The sequence below is a fragment of the Perissodus microlepis genome, chromosome 18, assembly GCF_051167445.1.
Source record: "Perissodus microlepis isolate ML-2025 ecotype Zambia chromosome 18, ASM5116744v1, whole genome shotgun sequence".
NCBI classification, from domain to species: domain Eukaryota; kingdom Metazoa; phylum Chordata; class Actinopteri; order Cichliformes; family Cichlidae; genus Perissodus; species Perissodus microlepis.
In genome coordinates, this window is record NC_140478.1 from 35,933,078 (window position 1) to 35,947,521 (window position 14,444).

At 40.5% G+C, this 14,444-nt stretch overlaps 2 long non-coding RNA genes across 13 annotated transcripts; one reads left to right on the forward strand and one right to left on the reverse strand.

Annotated features, from left to right (window-relative positions):
* On the forward strand, nt 1-6,862 carry LOC146368843 (uncharacterized). Of its 11 annotated transcripts, none has more exons than XR_014797509.1 (6): nt 1-132; nt 1,628-1,706; nt 3,549-3,730; nt 3,829-4,321; nt 4,820-4,940; nt 5,182-5,668. It is a non-coding gene; the product is annotated as an uncharacterized LOC146368843 (long non-coding RNA). The 11 variants fall into 11 exon arrangements; XR_014797508.1 differs by lacking the exon at nt 1-132 and adding an exon at nt 154-169; XR_014797514.1 differs by lacking the exon at nt 1-132 and adding an exon at nt 155-169 and having other exon boundaries at nt 3,554-3,730; nt 5,182-5,670.
* Nucleotides 6,863-10,312: 3,450 nt separating this feature from the next.
* LOC146368844 (uncharacterized) lies at nt 10,313-13,946 on the reverse strand. 2 transcript variants are annotated; one of them, XR_014797518.1, is made up of 4 exons: nt 13,275-13,944; nt 12,088-12,199; nt 11,204-11,361; nt 10,313-10,777 (listed from the first exon to the last, which is right to left on the reverse strand). It is a non-coding gene; the product is annotated as an uncharacterized LOC146368844 (long non-coding RNA). The 2 variants fall into 2 exon arrangements; XR_014797517.1 differs by having other exon boundaries at nt 11,204-12,199; nt 13,275-13,946.
* Nucleotides 13,947-14,444: the final 498 nt, after the last annotated feature.

The following is a 14,444-nucleotide window of genomic DNA, read 5'->3' on the forward strand; positions in this document are numbered from 1 at the left end:
TCTATGATGCCTCACGATGTCTCGTCATCCTCCGGCATTTTCCACCCTCCTCCATTAGCTGGATCCTCGTCAGGCGATTTCGGTGGTTCCTCTAGACCACGGAGAAGGAGAGGGAGAAGAGGAGGTATTCAGGTAAAGCTCAGGCTTTACTGGCGGCGGGGTTTGGCTGGTAAGCGACGTCGAGTGTGCGTTGTCTCCTGTGTTCAGAAAAGCTCCATGGAGGGGGACTTGTTTTCCACAGCCTTGTTTGGATACGCTGGGCCCGGCTCTTTGAGACCGTGCCACCTTAGGAGGGTTTATCCAGACTCTTCTTCGGGCTGGCATTTTCTTCCCTCGGTGAGCTGATTCTAGGAGCGTGACTGCTCGAACCCTGTGTATTTATGTCCCTTAACTCGAGCCTCTGCAGATAATGAGGCTTCTAGCTCACTGAATATGGCGCTTTTTAACGCTCGATCTCTGTCTAATAAATCATTCTTGTTGAATGGTTTTATATTATCTAAAAAACTGGATTTTTTTTATTCCTGACTGAGACCTGGCAGCGGGATGTAGACTACTCGTCACTTGTTGAACTCTGCCCGGATGGCTATACTTTTATTACCCGGCCTCGGTTATCTGGTTGGGCTGGTGGGCTTGCCGTGGCTTTCCAGGACCATTTCTCCTGCCGCTCCGTTAAAATTGGACATTTTCTTTCATTTGAGCTGCAGCTGCTTAAAATTGGTAACAAGGATCCTTTCTACTGTGCTGTGGTGTATCGTCCACCTAATAGGTTCTGATAGATCTAATAGGTTATTTTTATCAGAGCTCAGTGACTTCTTATCCGCTACTATGAAGCTGTCTAGGGTGCTCATAGTTGGGGACTTTTTTTTTTTTTGCCTGTCCCGTTTGGCTCTTTTGCCATCAGAATTATTGTCTAAAGGCAAAGAAAGATGCCCAACGGATTTACTTTACCAAATTGACCATCCCAGCCTTGCCGTAATGGTCCATTTGATTCACCTTTTATTGTTTATTTTATTTTCACTTGCTGAATACGGGACAGACTTGACTGGGGGAAAGAAGGGGAGAAAGAAAGAGGGAGAAAAAAAAGCTGAGAAGAGGGACGGGGGAGAAGGGCAAAAAACAAAAACCAACAGAATAAGCAGAGAGAAAGAAAAAAAAATGCATATATTGATCACTTGTTGAGACAACACGTTCTCACTCCCAACTCGTCAAACGTGTGACGCATGGCCAGGCTCCCTCTGCTTCACTTATAGACGCGCAGGGTACCCCCCTCGCGTCGGGAATTGACGTGAAGGGTCCTCCGATTGAAGAGATTGCCGCGGAAGTGCCTGTTGTCGGTATATTTAGACATTTTCCAAATCACATTGTAGTGACGTATACAGAACACAATAAATTATATAATGTAAACAACTACCTGAAAAACAGGTAGAACGATACTTTTGTATCGTTTATTGCATTTATGGAGGGAGTGGTGTATGCTGGGTAATGGCACAGCTAGCTACTGGGTGACTTTATTCACCCGCTTCGGCTGTTATCAGTCCATACAGTGGGCGTTATTAGCACAAATCAGTCCCATAGATATGGGCCATCTCCTGCTAGATTGTTCAGAATGTTGTTATCATCCATCCAGATGGAGGATCACTAACAGGAGCGTGGAAGACTCCAGAATCCACTCTGGCTGGAATCCGGTGGATATGCAGTGTGTACAGGTAAGACCATTTAAACGGACAGCATTTATAGAATGACTATTAAAAGTCAGCGAGTGTCAGTAATGTTAATGTGGTTATCTTAGTAATACACAGAGTGCTAATATAACAGCTTTAAGATGCATTTGTAGATATTATTACGTGTTTTACCGTCTTTATGGTGCTAGCTTAAAGTTACGGTGTAAACGTTAGCTTATATTGGAGGAAAGCTGTTACTGGTTAAACGATGTTAGCACAGAAATATTAGCTTCTGTCATGACTGATGAAGTTACTAGTTAATAAAGTTTTCAGTAAAGTGTTTAAACGCAGCCACAGACTGACAGCAAATATCTCGATTAGCTTCAGTGCATCTATAATACATATGTGCAAGTTTCAGTGCTTCGTTTAAACTGTATGATACTTATACTGACCCAGGGTCAGTGTAAAATACAATCCTAGCTGTGTGAACAAAGCCTGGCTCCTTTAATCCTGCATGACAAACCTCAGGATGCAGGTTATTATTACTCTTTCCTGCTGGCACACCTGTCACACCTGAGAGTCAGCTAGAAACTTACAGTGACGTGGACATCATGCAAAGACTGCCAGACTCTGTAATACTGCAAATGATCAGTGACTCAGGTTATCACTAAACTTTAAACGGCACCTTTGTGTCTCTGTGTGTGTGCTGAACATTTAGGATTGAGTCAGGCTGCATCAGCTGAAGCTGTTATTTGTATATATCAGTATTTTTTTAATTCAGGTGTGGGGAAAATACGTAAGACTGCAGTGAAGCGATGCACCAGATTAATCTCTGGCCAAAGGTATCGTACTTAAATCAGACTACTGATCCAGCCACATCAGCCTTTTGTGAGGTCTGTTTAAAGTTGACTAAAAGTGAACTCCAGGTTCCTGAGAGGTGGACTGTGAGCACAGAAACACATGTTCATACATACAGCTGCAGCAAACTTACATTAATTTTTAATAGATTTGTTACTCTGATGTCTGTCTCTGTGTTAGTCCTCTGACAGACTGGTGACCTGTCCAGGTGTGCTCTACCTATGACTACTGGGACAGGCTCTAGCCTTTTTTAATAGAAGTTTTCTGTTATTCTCATTTAAAGTATTTAAGTGCTTATGCATATGCTTAGTTGTGACACTGTTACTGTTCAGTGAAAGTTTCTAAAACTAGATGAACTTACTTCAGCGTCAGCAGTTTGAGAAAACAACTCCCTTTACAGGTGCTGATAAGGCCAAGGGCACAAAACAGCTTAACCATTGATCCGTTAGGTTTCATAGCGAGACACGTGAAGTGTGGTGCGATCAGTTTGTAACTTCCTCCCTCTTCCTTGGAATGCATAAAGGAGTAGGAGCACAACTTCTGTGGCAGCGCTGACATGACTGAACTGTGATGTTTGATGTGTGTTGGCGCAGTAATAAATAGCTTGATCACAGCTCTTTCTGTGTTGCAGACTTTATTTAAAAAATTCCACGACACCTCCCACCCTCCCACTGTGAACCTGAATTGAATATTCAGAAGACATTTGTTTAAATAGTTCTACAAATCTGAGCTGTTGGTGTGTCCGTGGATTGTGTGGTAATAATATTAGAGCTAGCAATCTTTCTTACTGAATCTCTACTATGAGTCATGTTACCTGAGATTAATTCTATGTTTACCTGTCAGCCTGGACAAATGTGCTGTGTGAAGGAAATTAAATTAAATCAGATCTGAACTGCGTACATTTAAGGAACCTGTTCATATTTAATTGAAATATGAACCAGTGATTTTTTTGATTGCTGATTCCAAGAGAGTCTTTGTGGAAATCCTGTTTGGCTTTTTGTTATTTTAATTCTCTTCTCTGTTTTCCAGAACAGTTCTCCACAGTCACTGTCCACATGGGTCAGTGGGACCAAGAAGCACTCTGCTAATGTGTGGACTCTGACCAGCAACATCCAGCAAGGCCCAGACAGCGTTTTCTATCTCCCAGCTGGAGTTTTTTGTTTGTCTGTGATGGGAGAGTCAGATTTTTGTTGAGCTTAACACTTGCAGAGGTACGTCAGTTTGCAGAGATCCCTCCCACCCTGGCTTTTATGTGCTAGATTTCTTATCTGAAACAGTAATATTTCAGTGACTGCTGCTTATACCACAGGTTAATACACGCTACTGATCCCTGATAGGAGAATCATCAATTTTGGCAACAAAGAAGCCTGGTGGATGTTTGTTTACAGTCTGATGATGGGACATCATGCTCTGCATCTTCAAAGTTTGCCTCCTCATTATTATTCATACCCAGTAATGTGAAGTATGCTTATATCTACTATAACTGAACCAACCTGGTGCTCTTCATTTATGGAGGCTGTTGAGTCTGAATGTTGGATGTTGTGTATCTCGTGTTCTCTGGGCTTTGTTGTCCTCAGTCTTTTCGCAGGATCAGAAAACAAAACCAGGAGGCGCGTAAATGTTTCTTCTCCATGATGTTTCTTCAAATGTTTCTTCTGGATGATGATAAGACTGTGACACGGGATGCCACCTTTGGTCTTGTGATGAAGCAAAGCTCAGGAAGAAGTGGGATTAAATGGTACCCACATGTGTGCTGCTGAGAAGGATGTACAGGGGCACCTGCAGCCAAATCCAAGCCTCAGGTTAGTTGTAGTTGCAGAACGCTATAGGACTGAGACAGCTGAGGCATCAAATGTTTGATTAAACGGATGAAAAAGAGAAGTTTCTTCCCTATAATTATCACTTCTTAAAATCTGTAGCAACTTCAAGTCTGTCAGCGTGCTGAGCATGCTCAGAATGTGACAATATATTTTTGTTCAATATTTAATTTCTTTCAGTTGCAATTGTTAAATGAAAAAAAATTAAAAATATATTCTTATAATTTAGCAAACTAATTTATCAAAACAAAATATACACATATCTGTATTAGTTTTAATAAATTAATTTGACACCTGTATTGAAAATACCATATTGTATTCATACAGAATCAGTTTGGTATCATTGTTTGTCTGCTCACCGATTGTTGAAACTAAGAGCTACTTTGATCTGTTAAGATCTAAAGTATCCAAAGTTGAGCTCTGATGTTTCTTCACCCTTGTGTGTGTGTGTGATATGTGATTTCGTACATGCTGGCAGAGCAGCAGTTTGTGCTCACAGATGGTGACGGTGTGGAGAGACGATGGTGTTTCCTCAGGAGAACCAGCAGAGTCACTTGCTAACTGATGTTCGTCTGCACTGCACAGAGGAAATCAACTGACCGAGGTTTGTCCAGTGACGTGTTATGAAATGTATATTTGTTTTATGCTTACAGTTATGTTTTTCTTGACAGAGGCTCTGCAGAGGTTAGACAAAGCAGAGAAAACGTGCTTTACATTTTACTGTGATTTATTGAGATATTTGTTGCCTGATGTTCAGCAGGAATGGAGAAATAGAATCAAAGGGAGATGTTTTTGTAATGATGTAAGTAAATCTTCAATATTATTTATTTGCTTGGTTATATTAGGAGTGTTTCTGAGTGAGGGGGAGAGGAGTCATCATCCAGGTAAAGTGACGTAGATCAGTGGATACACTTGTCTCCCCTTTAAAGGAGACGATCCAAGTCATCCTTAAATGTTAGTGCTTTCAAATACACAAACATTTTTAAAGGACAAAAATGAACATCCAACTTTGACTGTAATACAAAATAAATCTTTGCATGTGTGTTTTCAAACTCTCAGATGGGCAGCATATCAGTCTTGGACTGTCTAACCTGCAGCACTGAATGACCACCACACATGAGCATGTTCCTGCAACATTCAGCATCTGATCCTTCATCTGTGTGCTTCTGCTTTTGGTAAGTAGAGTTACCCAACTCCAGTAACTCTAAACACATGCCATCCATTTCTAACGGCCTGGTTATGTCACACAGTGGAAATTTGTGTTTTTATGTTTTATCAATCTGTGTATTGGTACATAGTGTTGATTTTATTGTGATATTTATATTGCATGGTTTTATCCTCATATTTATATTGTGTGTGTTAATGTTGTACCATATTCCTTTAATCCATTGTGGACTAAACAGACAATTGTAGGCACCTGTGAGGTGGGGGCGTTCCCCAAGGTGGCCTATCAGCCGCCAGGTTGACCTGTTAAAGGGGATAGTGAGCGCAGAGACAAAAAAAGCGACGCACGAAAGGTGAGCAGGAGAAAAAGGAACGCGTGCAAGCCCGCACGTGTGTGGAAGGAACTGCTGCCTGACTGTGGGGTGCCGCGAGTCGTTCGGCGATCCAGTCCCAACGGCAGGAACGGCAACAGTGGGTGGCGATGGCCGCAATTCACAACAGGGCAGGGATGCCCCTCTGCCTGCATCTGACGGTGAGACAAGGGAGGCCGTGTTCAGGTGTGGAGTGGGACGGGACTGTGCGGCGACGCGCTGTCAGGAGGAGACAGGTCTGCGATAGGAGCCTCCTCCCTGGTCTGCTGCTGGCGAGTTTTACCATACCGGAAGAGAAGTTCCTCTCCTGTCTCTTTCAGATAAGGACCATTCGCCCATGTGTGGCTGGACTGTGGGATTATGGGACTGTGGGAGGGTAATTTTAGCATATGGAAAACATTTTTTAGCCTTGTTTTAATAGTGTATAGTTATTTCTGCCGGCAGGGTTTTTAGCGGGTTGCAAACACTATTTTTATTGTATACGGGGAATTTTAACTTGTATTTGTGATTCTGGCTGTGTGTGGTTTTTTTTTTTTGTTTTTTTTTTTTTTATGGAAATAAATGGTGTGTTTGAAGCCAGCTAAGTTTCTATACTCTGAGCGCTGACCCACTCACTCCCCTTTTCGCTTGTATGTATACAGGCGTGGTGGTGAAGATTTAGGTCCACCAGTCTTAGCGGCTACAGTTACTTCCTGTCAGTTACTTCAGAAACCATGTGGTCACCTGACCTAACACTGTTTCTTCTTCTTCCCCTTAATGTTCAAGTGTCACATGTCAAACAGCTGGAGAGGAAACTACACCAGTGTACTGGGATGTTTCACCAACACGTGCCAGATGCTGTTCCTTCATGGTGACATCACCAGAGACAGCCCCACCCACCTCAGGACCTCGCCATTGATCATGATGATTATAATGATGACAGCGAGCGGAACTAAGACTGTAAAAATCCACGACCAGAATTTTTCTTTCTAATTATTAATGAATACTGAGAGCCTCTTTCTGTGTTTTGTCTGTTTTGGGGTTGGTTTTTTTTTTTTTTTTACCTCATTTGTTACTAACAAAGTTCACCAAACTCACACAGTTTACATTCTGTATGTTTCCATCTTTACCAGCCACACTCTAACTGCATTTAAGAAAATAATCCTTAGAAATTGTTGTTTTTCTCTTTTGTAATTGATGATAATTCAGTGAATATACTGCGCTGCTTCCTTTTATTGCGTCACACATTGCTTTAAGTTTTTCAGTGTCCAGTTAGTTCTTACTGCTGTTTGAATTCTCTGTATGTTTGACCCTGTAGACTGTTTGATGGACTGCTTGTCTTCCTGTTTGTTACCGCTGCCTGTTTTTGAATAAAGATTTGGATTTCTGACTTCAACACAGCCTCTGCGTGTCCTCCCTTTGTGTCCTCTTCCTCTGTGAATGTGTTGCATGTGTCACAGATTCATTTTATTAACAGCTTTCCCACAGTGAGTTGCATCAGCATTCATTCACAGCACATTTCAGAAGGATTCAGATTAATACAGTGATCCTACAGTCAGAATTATCCTGACAGACTGCCACTGTAAATGATCTTTCATCAGGTAAATTTTAAAGTTCAGTATTTCAAAGCAGGAGTTATGAAGAATCATACTGGCATTAGGACTAATAATATGTACTTACAAAGTCAAAGTTTTTAATTATGCTAGAATATTGGAAGACAATCAACTTTTAGTGTTTTCCGCATATTAATTCTGAAATAGAGACGGTGACCCTAACTGTACAGAAGCACTAAACAACTGACAATCTAACAGACATCATTGGCCTGAGCTGTCATGCACAGTGAGTCTGATCCTTTGAACTGTGAGAGTCTGACAAGCATGTTTCTGGTCAGTTTGGAAGAAATAATATCACAATGTTGATCTTTCTTTCCAATATTCCTTCTCTTTTACAACATAAACTGTGATCAAAGGTACTTATGTTCACAGCATGTAATAATACTGACAGTCCAGGGCATTGTGGTCTGTTGAGCTAGGGTTAGGGTTAGCAATTCAGACATATGTAATCAATATTAAATGTCTCTGACGTGGGCCACTGTCCGCAGTGTTGGGAAATCCATACCAGGCTGGAACGAGTCAAGGTAGGTGAGCATCCACGAGAAGACACAGCAGATGCATCCTACTAATACTGACAGGACCAGGAGACTCCAGAAACCGAGCATCTTCTCTTCAGTGCCATCCTCTCCTGTCACCCTCTCTGCCCGCAGCTCTTTGAGTATGGGGTAGATAAGGGCGCAGAGAAACCCTTATTACTAATTTGTATTATAATTCAATTTTCATGAAATATTCATATTCAGTATTGGTCCTTTTATATTAATAACCATGTATCCACCCAGGCTCATGGTGGGGCAGGGCTCTGTCCTGGGATGCTTGAGTACAAGGTAATGTACACCCTGACCAGGTATCCAGTCTGTCAGAATTGTTTTCAATATTTGGTTCAAAAACATGAGTGACAACAAAAATCCAACTAGGATTCTTGCATATGATGAATGAAGTCTGTCTTTGACTGTATTGTCCAGCTGATCCATCAAACCCCCAGCAGGTGAACCTTATTCATGACATAACACGGCAACAATGTAAAAAAATGAAACAGCAACAGTCTAAATGTAAAGTGCATTCTAAACTCCTCTTCAATAAATCATATGCAAAGAGTCATTCAGGACTGTAAAACGTGAACTACAGAACCCAGAGTCTTCATCATTAAATCTCTGGTTGCTTCATTTTTCTATCCTATATCAGATACTTTAAGGTTAGGTTAGGTAAACTTGCATTCTCATGGTGAGGCAAAGTGCTTTATGTGTGTGTGTGCGCGTGTCATGAACGGCTATAAAAGGCCTATAATTAAAGAACAAAGCGGGGTTTGAGTTCGAGTTGCGGCAGACTGTCACTACTTGTAAATGGAACGCAGCCTTCCTACGGCGGACAGCTAATAACAGGAATCGGACGCGGTCCACCCAAGTCCACAGCAACCACCATAGCAACCGCCTAGCATGACCTTAAAAACATATTCTGTCTTCATAACTATCAAAAACGTGAAATGATTTGCAAAGTGTTTAAGTGTTACAGCTGCAGAGAGCTATGACGGTATCTTTGGAAGCTGTTTACATAGCTAATAATATACGATGTAACCATGGAGACAGTCAGTCACGTGAGCTAGCGGTGCATGTTTACTACAGTGAATAAGGTGATTGCGTGCACAGCGTCCACACGCTGCAGAGGGTAAAGACATTACTTCAATATTGTTTTATATTGATATATATTTGCCTTCTGTTGACCATCACCTCAGGTTCACCATTACAGTTTCAGCATACAGATGCACACTGTCTAAATATCAACACATTCAAAAACTCATGTCTCAGAAATAAGCACAGCTGTTCATGTTTGTCATTAGAGTTTTATTTGTAAGAAAATTATGAACTTCATATTGTGTATCAAATAAAAGAACATTTCACAACTCTGAGTCAACAGAAACAGGTAACAGAAATGTCTCTAATGTAGACATGTACAGTGTAGTGTAAGCATTAAAAGATCATAAAGGAAACACTAACATTCATGTGAAACTAATTGTAATAAAAAATGAACAGGTGGTTTATAGATGTAAAAGAAAGAATCTGAAAACAACACTTTTTTGGTCTAAGTGATCAAAGTAGAAAACAGAACTGATGTTCAAGAACAAACCGTAGCTGCACTAATATTACACATCTCCATTGTTGTGGTGAACAGACATGTTGCTTTTAAAACCACATGCAGTGTGTGACCATGACTGTTCACTGAGACCATGAACGCCACTTCGCTGAAGCATTCTTCTTCTTCTTCTTCTTCTTCTTGCCATTAAAATGGAAGCAGAAGGAGCACGAGGTGCTTTGATCTACTGAAAGGAAAAAGCAGAACATCTGAGCTGAAAGCAGTCAGCTGAAATCATTAAGATAGAAACAATCATTCAATGCAGTGTCTCACGTATCTTAGCCTGTTACAACTGTTGATACAAGCTAAATACGGTTAACACACAGTGTCAGGGAGCTCCAGTGTGGGAACTAGTGGCTTTAGGTTTGTAGTCATTTAACTTTCATCCATTCATTCATTTAATTCAGGAGGAAGAAATGTCAGGTTGGTGCAGGCTGGTTACATGCATTTGGTCCCATGCTGTCTTTAACTAAATGACTTGGTTCACTTTATGGCTGGGCTGTATGTGGGGTTATATCATGTTATTTGGGCAGGAGTACCTGTCCCCTGTTAGACTTAGAAAGTTTCTCCATAAGTAGAGTTTCTAACTCTTATAGCACATCTGTGGCTGACAGCTTTGCTCTTTTTACCCCACACTGGTTGTGAGTGTGTAAATACCACTAGTACCACTAGGGTTGCAGTTAACTTGGGAGGAAGGGGTGGGTCTGCCAGGACTAGATGTATAACAATTATCTGGGATACATAAATTTCATAATGCATGCATATATCTCTATAAACCTGGCCTGAGGGCTGCCATTTTTACATTCAGTTATTTCTCTGTTGGAACTAAATAATGAATGTGTTACAGTTAAAGTGAAACACTGGTCAGTGTAAATGGCTCATTGGGACACAGAAACCTTTAAATTAAACCCTATCACCTGATATCGAGTGTCAAACAATATCAAAGCTGTAAAAGCTGTTTACAGTCAGAATTTATAAAACTATGATTGTAAATAAATTCAAACAAGTGAGCTTTTCTCTTTGTGCTGAATATCAACACTGTGATTTCTTAGACTGTAAGCTTTACTTTAGCGCAACCACTTGTAGAAGCTGCCACTCCAAATGTCTTTTGATAACAAGAAAAAAATACCTTTTCAGTACACGGCCTGAAGTTCTTCTCTGACATCTTCTGCCATCGGCTTTGTCTGCTGGTTTGAAGACAATAGACCACAAAAAAGATGATTTAGTCACTTTGTCTGCATCATGCAGCTTGAATGTGTCGTGTAACAATGTTGAATAGCCGTTGTTATCCCTCTGCTGTGTCAGTAGGATTGTACTGTACAGCATCTCATTGATATGTGAGGAATGCTAATGTAACACGATAACAGACTTACATCATTAAAACATAAAGGACAGGAGATATTTAGATATTTTTATATTTATATTACATTTTATAGCTGACGGATATTACTAAATAGATAGAATTTACTAAATAGCTGGATGAACATGAAAAATATGTCCATAATCACAAATGACCATGAGAGCCAGTAGAATTAATTCAACTGGACACTCAAAAGACGTCCTTAAATGCTCTTTAAGTGGCAGAACAAATGAACAAACAGTTAATTGCTTACTTGAGATGAAATCTGCTCAGCTACTTTGAAAACAGCTTCTAACTGGTTCCTCCTTTAACAGGATGACTGCTCAGGGGTAAGGCCATCATGCAGTCCAGCAACCTTTATGGTTCTGCTTTGATTCACCAGGAACTATTAGGGAAACCTTCCAGCGCCTCCTGTGAAAGACACAGGCATAAACACACAAACATTTATTAACATGTTCCACAGTCTTCCAGTTTGATTTTCTCATCCTGTGGACAACAACGTACATGGATGCAGGTTTATTGTTAACTTTTGTAAGGTTTATTTAGTGAACATATCCAGCTACAGCTCCACTGTGATCCTGAACTGGATAAGCACTTAAGAAAATGTGTCAATAAATGGACGTACATCAACTTACTATATTTATCCAAACAGACGGGACCAATAATGCTTCACTGAGTTAGAGACTTTAACAGTCTCTTCTATGTAAGAATGTCTCGTGCTGATATACCTGCAAACTTGACAACAAAGGTTTTTCAGACTACATGTAGCTGTCCTCTATGTCAGCTCACACATTTACATTCATGTCACACTTATTTCTGCTTTCCCATTTTATAATTATTACTTACATTTTGATTAGATACCTTGAGTTTGTAAATGATCAGATTACATAATTGGAATACAATGTATCCAATTCAGGGTTGCGGGAGGATGAAGCCTATCCCAGCTGATACAGGACAAAGACAGGCTGCCAGTTTATTGCAGGGCTAACACAATATGTGTAACAGAAAATCCACTTAAATGTTTGATATTTCTTATAATAATCATAATTATGACTATTATTTAAAGGTTTCTTTATAAATACATTTTGATTTTTTATAACCTCTAAAATATAAACCTGAGCTGTTTCAGATTCTGACCTCTGACCTCAGTGACCTGGCTGTGTCCTCACTGCAGCTCCCTCTTGGAAGTACGTCTGCTTCTTGTCTTCCCCCAGTGATGACCGCCTGCCCTTAATATCACGTACTGTACCTGAGGAACAAAAAAGGACAAACACTTGCCTTCATTTAAGAAGTACATTCATACAGAGGTAATCTATGGAAACACACTAGTTCAACCTTTGGGAGGAATCAGTTCCTGTGAAACATTTCTGTAAATGAACATCATGTGGAGAATGAATGAAATGAGTTCTTCAGGTGACTCAGCAGTCCCACACTGACAAATGAAATCTAGTTAAACTATTAAGCATCTTTGCTCTTCTGAAATCTGTGTTAAACAACAACAAACATAAATTAGTAACAAAAATACAGCTGAGTAGAGGCTTTACAAACCACCAGCAGCCATAATGCTAAATATTAATCTTCAAATGTTTCTGAGCAGTCTTCAAGCTGCTTTTAACACATTAAAGTCCCACAGTCAATGCAGCCTGACTCAAACCTAGATGTTCAGCACACAGAGACACAGAGGTACCGTTTAAAGTTTAGTGATAACCTGAGTCACTGATCATTTGCAGTATTACAGAATCTGGCAGTCTTTGCATGATGTCCACATCACTGTAAGTTTCTAGCTGACTCTCAGGTGTGACAGGTGTGCCAGCAGGAAAGAGTAATAATAACCTGCATCCTGAGGTTTGTCATGCAGGATTAAATTTACAGTGGCTTTGTTCACACAGCTAGGATTGTATTTTACACTGACCCTGGGTCAGTATAAGTATCATACAGTTTAAACGAAGCACTGAAACTTGCACATATTTATTACAGATGCACTGAAGCTAATCAAGATATTTGCTGTCAATCTGTGGCTGCGATTAAACACTTTACTGGAAACTTTATTAACTAGTAACTTCATCAGTCATGACAGAAGCTAATATTTCTGTGCTAACATCGTTTAACCAGTAACAGCTTTCCTCCAATATAAGCTAACGTTTACACCGTAACTTTAAGCTAGCACCATAAAGACGGTAAAACACGTAATAATATCTACAAATGCATCTTAAAGCTGTTATATTAGCACTCTGTGTATTACTAAGATAACCACATTAACATTATTGACACTCGCTGACTTTTAATAGTCATTCTATAAATGCTGTCCGTTTAAATGGTCTTACCTGTACACACTGCATATCCACCGGATTCCAGCCAGAGTGGATTCTGGAGTCTTCCACGCTCCTGTTAGTGATCCTCCATCTGGATGGATGATAACAACCTCCTGAACAATCTAGCAGGAGATGGCCCATATCTATGGGACTGATTTGTGCTAATAACGCCCACTGTATGGACTGATAACAGCCGAAGCGGGTGAATAAAGTCACCCAGTAGCTAGCTGTGCCATTACCCAGCATACACCACTCCCTCCATAAATGCAATAAACGATACAAAAGTATCGTTCTACCTGTTTTTCAGGTAGTTGTTTACATTATATAATTTATTGTGTTCTGTATACGTCACTACAATGTGATTTGGAAAATGTCTAAATATACCGACAACAGGCACTTCCGCGGCAATCTCTTCAATCGGAGGACCCTTCACGTCAATTCCCGACGCGAGGGGGGTACCCTGCGCGTCCATAAGTGAAGCAGAGGGAGCCTGGCCATGCGTCACACGTTTGACGAGTTGGGAGTGAGAACGTGTTGGACTGGACTTGTTACTGGGAGGTGGAGTGGAGAGGGGAAGGAGTTGATGTAGCAGTCGCATACAAGAATATCAGCAGAAAAGGATGGGGTAATGAATGCTGGTTTGGACATAATGCCAAATCTTGGTCATTAGATTGTAACAACAACAGTTATACATTTCGGTACAACAACATTGAAACTCCTGTCTCAGGTCCTTGTTCCTCCAGAGTAGGAGTGTACCTGGATCACAGAGCAGGTATTTTGTCCTTCTACAGCGTCTCTGAAACCATGACTCTCCTCCACAGAGTCCAGACCACATTCACTCAGCCGCTCTATGCTGGACTTTGGCTTCAAAATTATGGAGACACAGCTGAGTTGATTAAAGTGAAATAGACTGAAGTCTTTCATATTGTGGGTTTAAATCTGTATTTTAGTTTCATTTTATTTTCTCTCCATCATTTCTGCACAGAGATCAGCTGTCAGTCAAACATTATGGGTGGTACCTCCACAACTTCTAGTTGTTCTCTTGATGTTTCTGAGTTTTTAAAGGAGATCTTTCCTGTGACTGTTTATGGAGGCTATCACTGCTCATCATCATTTTGATTTACTAAAATATTTCTCCACATGAAAATGTAAACTTCTCTATCCTCTAAATGTTTCTGGAAT